The following is a 12,189-nucleotide window of genomic DNA, read 5'->3' as shown; positions in this document are numbered from 1 at the left end:
TTCCGCCTGTACGTATCCCCACACCCCTGCCCCATAGATGGCGGTGCTGACACATTTAGCCTAGTAAATACGTACATTTAGCCTGGTAAATACGTAACACCAGTTGTAGATTTTACAACACACTTTTGTATTACAGAAACGTTTATTTCGAATTCATAAATCCTTAAAAACAACATTGTTGGAAAGCGGGTTATTGGTGGGGGCAAATGTAGGTCTGCCACTGGCAATAAGGCCACTAACGCATGATAGGACTCAGCATAGATGCTACCCTGCTCACCTTGCTTTTGGGGCGTTCTCCTGCATTTCTTGGTCCCGCTATTGGAGACGCCACAGCCACCGCCATCCTTGCTGGTAGTCCTCCCGCCGCCGCATACCATCCCTGCGGCCGCTGTGAGGAGGACTACAGTTCCCTGGGGGCATTGCAGCAGGAGCCGCCAATGTCATCTCCTGCCACCGGAGGCGCTTTAAATTGCGCGCACTCCCGCGTCGCGGTAACGCGCGCGGGACACGCCGGGCTAAGCCCGGGCAAAGGGCTGGCCCTCTTAGGCCTGAAGAGGCCTGAAGAGACTGGACTGGGCCACAGACTTTGAATCTGCCAGGAAGGACCATATGTAATGAAGTGAGATCCCTCTCTTCATTTGGTGTGCGTGCAAAGTGCATTGCATGTTTTGGGACTGTATCGCTATACTAGTATATAGATTGAGTGTAGTAATAAGGCAATTAGATGTCTCGAGTTAAAAGTGACAAAACTGCTTCTGGGCCAGGTACCATGGATAATTACCTAATCAAAAAGGTAAATCAGATCAATCATGATAGAAGGGCCTCGCTAGGCCGGGGGAGCCCCAAAATGTTACAGGAAGAGATGTGCCTCTTAGTGGAGGATACAGTTGTGCCTAATAATCCCGATATTGGTGTAAGGAAAGTTATGACGATTGTAGCCCAGGTGCATGCTGAGAGGCATGGAGATCGGTCAGATATTGCTACTGAGGAATTGGCATAAAACGCTGTGTCTTTAAGAACCTTTTTAAACTACTCCCGCCCATGGGCGGGTTTCAACCTGGGACTCCATAGGCTACTAGCACCCACCCATTGCACCTGCTAGGGAGACCAGTGCTCTACTAAGGCGGCTTGAGAGACCGATTCTCCTCCTGGTAAGATGCTCGCTCTGCCGCCGATTCCCGGGACGAATGTCTCTTTTCGAACGTCTGGAATTCCTTTTTTCTAACATGACTCTTATTTTGGTTTGTAGCAGTAAATTCAGGAGTTTGCGTATTGCTGCACTTCTTTAAAGCCCACAACTCCATCACAATTGCGCATGCCCGTCGGATCAGTGCACTGGAAAACGCTGATCAGGTACACCACAATATTGTAACTAAATCAGCCCCTTGATCTCTGTTGCCAGCGCGTTTGCTAAATCCACATTGTGTTGTCACATTGCTAAATCCTTGTCAAATTGCTATTATGGATTTGTAGTGATTCAATCAGGAGCACGTCGATCACCCATTTTGTTTGACGTCTGGTAATCGACCAAGTCTTCGCTTGTCCGTACATCCAGTGCCCTCGGACACACTTACCGTGCATACCAAGAGACTGCGCACTAATCCGCGGTAAGCCACACCGTAGCCTACGGTTACACCCAAGGGGTTCCAAGTTGGGTCTTTTTAACTAAAACCACTTCAATTTTCATTGTTACAGCATGAATAAAGGCTGGCTGTTGAATTTCCCGCACTACTCTCTCCATTAAAAAGCCGACTTGCAGAGACACCGGTAAGGCATTAATCACACTGTTGTACAATCGAGCGTTAGACACAGGGGTCACTGATAGTGTAGAGGGATCACTGAAATAATATCGACTGACAAAATATCGACTTGCCAAAATATCGTGGACAAAATATCGACAGTCAAAATATCGAGTTTGTATCTACAAACAGGTAAGTACAAAAATATCGAGTTAAAAATATCGTTAACAAAAATATAGATGTAAAAAATATCGACTTTATTAAAAACAGTGTTAAATTAAATTAATATTAAATTTTAATTACTAAAATATACTTAAAACGACTTAAATTAAATTATAATAATTAAATAAATGAAAATAATAAAAATAATTTTTTTAAATCTTATTTGTTGACCCTGAACCCTAAAAATACCCCTTTACCCAAAAACCCAAAACTGACCCTGAACCCTAAAAATACCCCTTTACCCAAAAACTAAAAACTGACCCTGAACCCTAAAAATACCCCTTTACCCAAAAACTGAAAACTGACCCTGAACCCTAAAAATACCCCTTTACCCATGAACTGAAAACTGACCCTGAACCCTAAAAATACCCCTTTACCCATGAACTGAAAACTGACCCTGAACCCTAAAAATACCCCTTTACCCAAAAACTAAAAACTGACCCTGAACCCTAAAAATACCCCTTTACCCAAAAACTGAAAACTGACCCTGAACCCTAAAAATACCCCTTTACCCAAAAACTGAAAACTGACCCTGAACCCTAAAAATACCCCTTTACCCAAAAACTGAAAACTGACCCTGAACCCTAAAAATACCCCTTTACCCAAAAACTGAAAACTGACCCTGAACCCTAAAAATACCCCTTTACCCAAAAACTAAAAACTGACCCTGAACCCTAAAAATACCCCTTTAATTTAACATAATTAACAATTAATCTATTAAATTAAATTAATTACCAATTACATTTTACTTAAATACCATATATTATTTAATTACCAATTAATTAATTATTACTACCAATTAATACATTTACATATTTAATTAATTATAATTAAATTACTTCCCACCCTATTCCCCTATAAACCCACAACCCGCTACAGAAAAGACATTATTTTAATTGACATAATTAGAAATTAATCAATTAAATTAAATTAATTACCAATTAAATTTTAAATAATTAACATATATTATTTAATTACCAATTAATTAATTATTACTACCAATTAATGAATTTACATATTTAATTAATTATAATTAAATTACTTCCCACCCTATTCCCCTATAAACCCACAACCCGCTACATAATAAAATGACACAATAATTAAAAAAATCATTAATTAAAAATAATTATAAAATAAAATGACACTTTTCACACATATTATTACATAAAAACACTATAAATAATTAAATATTAATTTAAAAACTATATTTTTTACTATCTAGATTATATACTTGGATATTTTCACTGTCTATATTATTTACAGTCGATATTACTTCACTTACCTTAAAAACGATATTTTGGCTGTCGATATTCTGTCTAGTCGATATTTTGTCCAAACGATATTTAAAACTCGATATTCTGTCCAAACGATATTTTGGAGTCGATATTATGTCTGTGCACCAGTGTAGAGCCTCAAAATATTTTGATTTTCTTGCAGGTTCCCCACATTCTACAAAATACGTTTCTCCGCCGTGGACCCATTGCTGACATTGATAGGTAATTTTAATTCGCCCCCCCATACCCTCTAACACGAGTGATGTGGTGGTGTCCCTGAGTGATGTGGTGGTGTTCCTGAGTGATGTGGTGGTGTCCCCGAGTGATGTGGTGGTGTCCCCGAGTGATGTGGTGGTGTCCCAGAGTGATGTGGTGGTGTCCCTGAGTGATGTGGTGGTGTCCCTGAGTGATGTGGAAATGAGCGGGGGTGTGTAGGCTGGGAAGCACGAGCGGGCAGGTGGGGGCTGATCAAGGCCGGGCAACTCTCAGGACAGAGGCGTCGGGCGATGCCAGGGGGCACATGTGCCTCTGATGGGAGACGGGTCCGGGTGCCAGGTGGACACGACTGACAGCTGCCGGGGCACCAAGCTTGTGCTTGGTGGTTTCTAAGTGTGCCAAGAAGCTGCCAGGAGGTGCCAAGCGCCAAGCGCCAAGTAACGATCTCACAGTGAAGTGTAGCGCTGGCAAAACCCCCTCCCCCTGCATCTAAAAAAAAAAGCATTGGCGAAATGATATAATTAAAAGCAAGCTCTCGGCATTGTGTGTGTGTGTGGGGGGGGGGGGGGGAGTAGGGGAGTGGCGAAGCACGGATTAACAAGTTAAACTAGAGATGCCCTTGCGTGCTATTCCTGTTGTCAATGATAAATGAGAACATGCGGAAGATAAACGAGGCCGGATGTGGGAGACATGCATAGAGCCAGTAACTTGCATTGGGCCGTGAGGCATCAAGCAACGACTAGAAGATCGTGCTTTAAAGGTGGGCACGGTTGAGTGTGGAAAGTAGAGGGACTCGCTGTGGACCCTATGCATGTGTTTAGAGATTTGCTGAAAAGCTGCGGGCATGGTGCGGTGCAGAGAGAAACAGAACCCCCGTTTGTGCAACGTATGATCACTGGAGGCTGTAACGCGGGCTAGTTAACATACAAGGAAGGAAAAGAGACGTGGGCGCATAGCGAAAGTCTGGGATAAATGCAGGCAGTGACCCCTTGAATAATTATGTGTCATCATTGGCAGTACATCGAGATGGGTCACCGGGAGAAATAAAAGTGAAATTTAAAAATAAAATTAAAGAACGTGAGAGGAATAATTGAGTTACTTAACTGCCCCAGAAGGGAGTGGTGCTTCTGTGACCCAGGACATGAATTTGTGCAGAGAGAAAGGTGGCCGGATCCGGGGACGGGGAACCGAGGAACAACGAGGAAATGAGGGGGGATTGGGACAGACGGAAGCATTTACCTGTGATGCAGAAGCGCCTGGGTGTTTCGCAATCCGGTTAGAGATTGGCCCCATCTGGCGTCTCTGTTAAATATGTACAGAGAACGCAGGAGAAAAACAAGTCTGTTCTGGCTTTCTTTTTTATAAAAACAGTCTGCATTTTAAAACCAGGAAGTCAGGCATCCTTGCCCGTGACATGGGCGGGGCCTGTGACGCGGCCGGAAGAGGCCGGTGTTGCTCGTTGATGCGGGGCTCCCATCATGGAGGGAGAGCCCCGCGGTAGCGTGAAGATCCAGAGAAGTGCCCCGCGTGTGGAGATGCACCGGAGAAAAGGAGCGTAGCGAGGCAACGCGACAAAAGAGCACGGTGAGTGGAGGGGGGATATGTGTGTCTGTGTGTGCGCACGTGTGTGTGCGCGTGAGCCCTGTGAGTGGTGGGGGAGGGGGGTGCGTGTGTGTGTGTGTGTGTGCGTGCCTGCCTGTGTGTGTGTATGCCTGGGGGGGGGAGGGGGGGGGGAGTGTGTGCGCGTGGGAATGTTTGTGCGCATGCGTGACTGTGGCTGTGTGTGATTGAGAGAGGCTGTGAATGGGAGGCAGGGGATGTGCACGGCGCCGTGTGCGCCCTCGAGGAGGAATCTGAGACAGCAGAGGCGCATGCCCGAACGCTGTCTCAGATTCCCCCGAAAGCGCTGACAATAGGTCCTTCGCTGACGCTCAAACTAAAAAGAGGGGGTGGTCCTTTAAAGACTCGGCAAGCCAAAATACAAAAGAAGGGCTCGACTTCAACATTGTTGAATGTGGTCGATTCGTTGACTCCAACTACGACCCCCTTAATGACAACTAATCGCCATACCGGTGAGGATGGCTTGCTGGAAAAAATTGAAATTCTGATAAAATCATGTATGCACCCTCTTTTAGAAAGGACTAGGTTGATTAATATGCACCTAGACTTGATTGACAAAAAAGTAGAACGAAACACACTTCTATTATCGGACTTGACGAAGGAGTTGATTAATACAAATCCTATAGTAAAACCTGGAAAAACTATGTCAGAAACAAAACAAGTCCCATTACATTCTACCCTTTCTACAAAATCTAACCTTGGTGGGAAAAAATCATCCTGTGACCCCCCAAAAAGGTGCAGACATCCTCTTTGCCGAAGAAGAAGCCTGTAATTATAGCTCAACTCCCAACTAAAGTGGGTGATCAAAGGGGGAATAACTTGATCTCAAAGGAAAAGGTAGAACTCCCGCAAAGTAAGGTTATTAAGGATAATGGGGAAAGGAATTTGCATAATACAGACTGGCAATCACGCAGAATAGTAGATCTACCGCCAGAAGCTGCCCCTTATGTGATCGTCATGGCAGGTGTCCCTGAGCTCCCTTTAGGCACTAGGAAAGACCATCGAGCCTTAAGAAATAAAGTTACCTATTGGTTACGTAACAATAGACCTTTGCCTGCCCACATTGATGGGGAAATTTTAAATGTTAGGCGTTCGACATGGGTGGGCTCACGACCTAAAGATATGAAAGGGGATGTAATCATCATAAACTTTAAAGATCATAGAGCTGTTAGGCACATCGGGGACTGGTATGATCCAAGAAGTAGTGACTCTATCTCTACACATTATCTTAGCTACTTCTACCCATATGTATCAGCCCAATATCCTAAAAACCGTGAAGTAGAAAGGCAGTCTACAAACAGGTTCAGCTTTGACCAATTTGGACATACTCAGACTTTTTTCTCCCAAACCACAGAGATTACCTAATTTCTATCCTAGGCAGAATCATCCACCAATTCCAGGCCTTAATTTCAGAAATAATTATTTGTGGGATAACAGAGGTATAGCTCTACGTGCTTATAATATACCTGTCCACAACTGGTTTGATGCATTTTCGGGCCTTGATTTTGTATATTGACAAAAAAAGGATACTTCTCTTATCAAAACATCAGGACCAGGGGAGAACAGCGATAAAATCAAGGAGAATAGAAAAGATCAGCGGTCATGGGAGGGTAATGAGAACATTATTCAAACTGTAACTGTGCCCACTGTGACTCATGGTCATAATGAAGAGGAATGCTGTAAGACATCTAGTAGCCTTGATTTAAAAGAGGGGGGAAAATGTAGAGTAGTATGTTCCTCGACAGGCGGAAAGGATCTGGGTAATGCCTCTTTGGGTGATCCTGTAGTAAATGAGAATAGGAAATCCTGCACACTTTTATTCTGGAACGTGGCAGGACTGAGGCAGACAATCAGAAATCCATCCTGGGAAAGTGTTATAAATGGTTCCGATATCCTGGCCTTGCAAGAAACCTGGTCCACTGATCCAGTGTTTATAAGTGGGTATAGAAGTTTTTTCACTCCAGCTGTGGGGGGACAATATGGGAGAGCAAAGGGAGGCCTAATTACGTTCCTCTCTAATCGGCTCAAGTACGAGCAGGTACGCTTTACGTCAAAATCCAGTTATTATCAAGTAATTATGTTAAACAAGAAGGGAATTAATTTTGTTCTCATAAATTTTTATAATAATATCCCGAAAAACGAAATCCTTAGCACCTTAAAAATGCTGAGGGAGGATATACAACATGAAATAGATAACAATGACAGGGAAGTAATAATTTTATGGGGGGTGGGGGGGATTTTAATTGTCCACTCTGCAAAAAGGGCAAACAAGGCATCTGTGGCCTAATGTTAGAGCAGGACATCAATCTAACACATTTCGATCACTCTATGATCGGGGATACATTAAATGAAATATTGTTTATGTACGATTTGGGATATGCTAATGAAATTGCCCAAAAACCAACCCCTTTTGCCCCCACATTTATTGGCAGAGGAGCATTTACTACAATTGATTTTATTATTTCCTCAAATAGCTACAGCCATAAGATTAAGAGGCTAAAGACTATGGAGTTACCATTAAGTGACCATCTGCCTCAAATAATGGAGGTTGAAAACCCATTTCTTGAGCAGCATGATGATGTGCTCCCCTTATGTACAGTTTCTGATGTGGTCCTTGGGAGACAGAATGGGTATTCTCTAAAATGGGGTAAGGTGGTCCCAGAAATGTTCCTAGGAAAATTGTTGAATGTCTGTTCGGATAGCTTCGCGATTTCTCTGGGCGAGCACTCTAATAGCGAACAGATTATAGAGCATTTTAACATTATAGCTTCCACAATTAGAACAATCTTGTGGGTGGAGGCAAAGAATCGGGCAAAGGGCAATAAAAGTTGGTTTGACAAAGCATGTACAAGGGCACTGATTGATTTGAAACACGCTATTCATAGGACACCCCGAGATCCTTTACAAATAAGAGCCTTCAGGAAAATATACAATGAGGTCCTAAAAAATAGGAAAAATGCAATAACAAGCATTTACAATGCAATGGTTTCGCCTTTGGAAAAGTTAGAGCTATTGGCATTGTAAATGACAACATTTGTATTTATGTGTTGGTTTTGGAAACAGATAAATAAATGGCATTGTCATATACAATGGCAATAGCTTAATCTGTCTGCACACTCCAGTGTGTAGCAACAGCGTCGCAAGCATGTATTTACTTCTGAATGTTGCGTTTGTATAATCGATTGATTTGGGTAAGTGGTATTTTAAAAATATCAAATCTTTTGGATGTTTAACGCATACGGCATGACACGAACCGGACAGAGCAATTTTAGAAACGTTTGCAGCAATATCGTTCCTTTGGGGTTTGTCTAAGATTTCAGTGTCATCAAAGGTCATACCACGCTGTAGAATTCTATGGGGCAGAGTCGGATTAGCCAATAGGACAACCGGGCAGTGACCAATGGGCTTTTCTGATTCAGCACGGGGGGGCGGGAGAGGACACGGACGGCGGGAGGGGGGCGGGAGAGGACACGAACGGCGGAAGAGGACACGGACGGCGGGAGGGGGGCGGGAGAGGACGAGGGGGGCGGGAGAGGACACGGACGGCGGGAAACGTGCACAGGACAGCGAGGGGAGGGGGGGCGGCGGGAGGAGGGACACGGAGGAAGGCAGGACAGCAGCAAGCACGGCCCGGCCGGACCAGATTCGGGGGCGTTCCCGGCTTTTGGCTGACGTAGCATGACGTAGCCAAAAGCCAAAAATTCTCGGGAACGCCCCCGAATCTGGTCCGGCCATGACAGACGCCTCTCTGGTCCGGCCATGACGGACTCCTCTCTGTTCCAATGGCTAGCCTCCATTTATGGAGCTAGCCAATGAAACAGAGGGCGGATTCCAGAGCCACATACTGTAACTCAATAGATTTCTCCTGCAAAAGCTGCGCAAGCAGCTTTTTGCAGCCGAAACCTAAAAAGTGGCACGGGATAGCCCGGAAGGGAAAGCATTTTGTTCTGATCTGCTTCCCCTGCGAACGAAACATTGAACTGATCTGGCGGAACTACTGGGACCGCTAGGCCATAAATCCAACATTTTAGGACAGGGACGTGGGAGATTTATAATAAAAAAATCGGGAGAATTAAAATTCCCCTTGACTTCTATTGAAGAAAATGCAATTTCAGGCGGGAGGCAGCTAAAATAAAGCCCTTTTTGGTTTGAAAAATTGGTAGTCTCCTGCCTGAATCGGGTCTATTGGCATGTATGCTCTAGGTTGGCCTCTCTGCATTAGTACCTATCTCAGTGGGTGAGAATTGATAGAACTCGAAAAAACATCCGAAGGCTTTCCGACATCTCACCCATACCAAGTGGGAGCCACACAGGGTGGCAGCAAAGACAGACCAGCGGTCAGAGACCAGAGACTCAGCAGGTCAACTTGAGGAAGTCCAAATCTTTGTAAAATGGAGTGGAAATCCAAAGGAATATGTTAACACTTTTGAACGGAAAAAAATAAAACTAAAATCCATGGGGTACAGGTGATTTGCTCAGAATCACAGGATGGTGGCCCGACCCCGAGACTCGGAACTGGTGTCCCAATTCCAAAGTCGGCAGGTCTAGTCATAACTTGGAGGGGGCGGGGGAATATAAGTGAGGAAGAAGGCGAAACTGATGGAGCAAGGATTCGCACGTAAAGCGCCTTGCCCCGTGCAAGAACCTCGACTAATGTATAATCCTATTAAAATAGTTGTTTGTCATTTATTATACGTTTTCCCATACACGCGGGTGTCCCCAGGATGCTTGCTCGTATGTCTTTTCCATATTAACGAAGCTTGCACTAAAGAATCGGCTGCTTCGCTGAAATTCAGTCTGCGCATGCGTCGGTCATACCCATGTGATGTGACGCACTCGCATTCTGGAGGGATTTCGTGCTCATGCGCACTGTTGCAAACATGGCCGCTTGACTCTCACCACGCTCTCCGCTTGCTACTGCTGCTTCAGCCTATCTGTCTTTTCGCACTAAAACAGTAACGCTATAGTCATTATAAAATAAGGGATGTTTAGAATTTCATCATGGTATACAGTATGATTATTTTATGTGTGATATTAATTTGTTCTCGCTTACTTTTCATGTACCGCGTCTTTGTGGGCTGGGGCATACATGAGCAACGCCATGCTGAGGCTCCTCTGAACCCTGTCATGTGACTGGGGAAAATCCTAACTGCGCAGAAGCTGAAACAAGCCAGCTGGCTCCTGAAGCACAATGCGCCTGAGAAGTTCTCTGGGAAAGCAGAATCTTACCTTGGACGATGCAACTCTGTTGCTACCTAATGTGAACTCTTGTTGTACTGATGTATTCTATGCATGGGAACGTGAACTCAAGGGGCGGGTAGAAAATTTTAATATTTGAGAAGAAAAAGTTGAATTCTAGGAGGTGGTAATGACCGCACCACCTCTCCTGACCAATCATAGTGTGGGAAACTGTCACTTGCAACATTAGTGGGTGGGCTGAGGGACCCCAAAATAGTATAATTACCCTAGTTTAGCTTAGGAAAATTGTCCGACTTGTCCGAGTAGCAGACCTGTCACTGACCCTACGATCTCAATAGGTGCTCAATCTGAAAGTGCTGCGGAGCACTCTGTCCATACAGAAAATGTATTAAATTGTATGTAAATGTAATATGTATTTTCCTTTTAATGATTTTGTGGTCCTCGAAAGAGTACCGAAACAAAATAAAAACTTTTGACTTTGACTTTGACTTTTGACTCTGTCCATACTTTCCACAAACTCCTAAGGGGTGGAAAAATCCTAAGTGCTGGCGAAGCACTTTGCTGGGGAATTCGAAAACTCAATCGGGGTTACTGGCGGATCACTTGCAGGAGGGGGTAACGCAGGCGTTGCTGTCCGAAGTTGTGGGTGTTGGTCGTATCCTGGGAGGCCCAGTCCTTTGATCCAAACCTGAGGGGTATCCTGTCCTGATCTGTCCGTGGGCTGTACCTACTCGCATTCTGGCATTCCTTTTCTGAGGGTCCCTATCCCCGTCTTCCCAGCTGACCCGTGGCCAGGGTTAGTCTTCAATCTGAATTAGGTAATTATCAGTCCGTGGGTTTGCATCTCACTCTCTCTCTCTCTCTCTCTCTCTCTCTATTCTTCTATGAAAGCATTCTTGCCAATGATACTGCTCTATCATCTCTAAAAGCGAATTGTATGTGATTGTTTATTAGGATTGTTCCACTTCTCTCCCCACCTTTAGAAAATTGCCAAACTGTCTTATTTTATTAGTATGTTCCATTTTTTCCTTTTCCTTTAGCTGATTGCGGTGAATTTAGTAAGAATAGTTTAAAGCATTTAGGATAAGTACATGTTCTAGGTCCCAATCTTAAACCCATGTCCTAGTATAAATTGCAGTGACTAGTTTTGTTCTAAAATTCCTACCTTTAGTCTTCCCATATATTCTAATGATTATAATTCTAATACAAAGTTACTTATTGGTGTTGATTTTGATGTTTGATATATTATTCTGCATATCGCTTATTGTCTTGGCATCTTCTCTTTGAACTCTTATATAAAGTTTTAAACTTCATCAGGTGTCTGTGGTCATTTTACAGAAATTGTGGATAAGTGTGTACTGAAATATAAAGAATATAATTTTCCTAGGTTCCCTGTCTACTATTTTCCCTATTAGCTCCAGATCTGTCGTAGATAGTTGTGCCTGGGGTAAGTCAGGTACGTGGTAAGCAGAGGTGAAACCCAAACCTTAATTGCTCATAGAAGCGTGCAGCAAAAGCCATCACCCAGTGCACCTGTAATGTCAATGGTGTATTAAATCTTATGCACGCCAGGGCCCAGTGCGTGTAAGTAATTGGTGAACTCGGTGACCTGGGTGAACTGCGCGCTCTATCAGTAATTTTCTGGCAAGCAGAGGATGGTTTGGACTAGTTAGATTAGGTAGACAGGATAATTGATAAACAAACCGTGAAAACAAAATGTGCTGCTGATTTTCTACTGTATTGGTTCAAATATTTTGAAATGTTTTAAGGATTTATATGTAAATGTATATGATTTTGCATTGCTGCTATAGATATTACATGTTGAATTAACCCAAAATTGTTTGTAAGTGTTCAGTGTAGTCCGAATCCCCGGGGAAGTATTTGGCTAACGGTGAGCAGAATCCGGTTAGCTGTTGAAG

The sequence above is a fragment of the Lissotriton vulgaris genome, chromosome 12 (genome assembly GCF_964263255.1).
Source record: "Lissotriton vulgaris chromosome 12, aLisVul1.2, whole genome shotgun sequence".
In the NCBI taxonomy this organism is placed as follows: domain Eukaryota; kingdom Metazoa; phylum Chordata; class Amphibia; order Caudata; family Salamandridae; genus Lissotriton; species Lissotriton vulgaris.
This window is presented reverse-complemented; position numbering follows the sequence as displayed.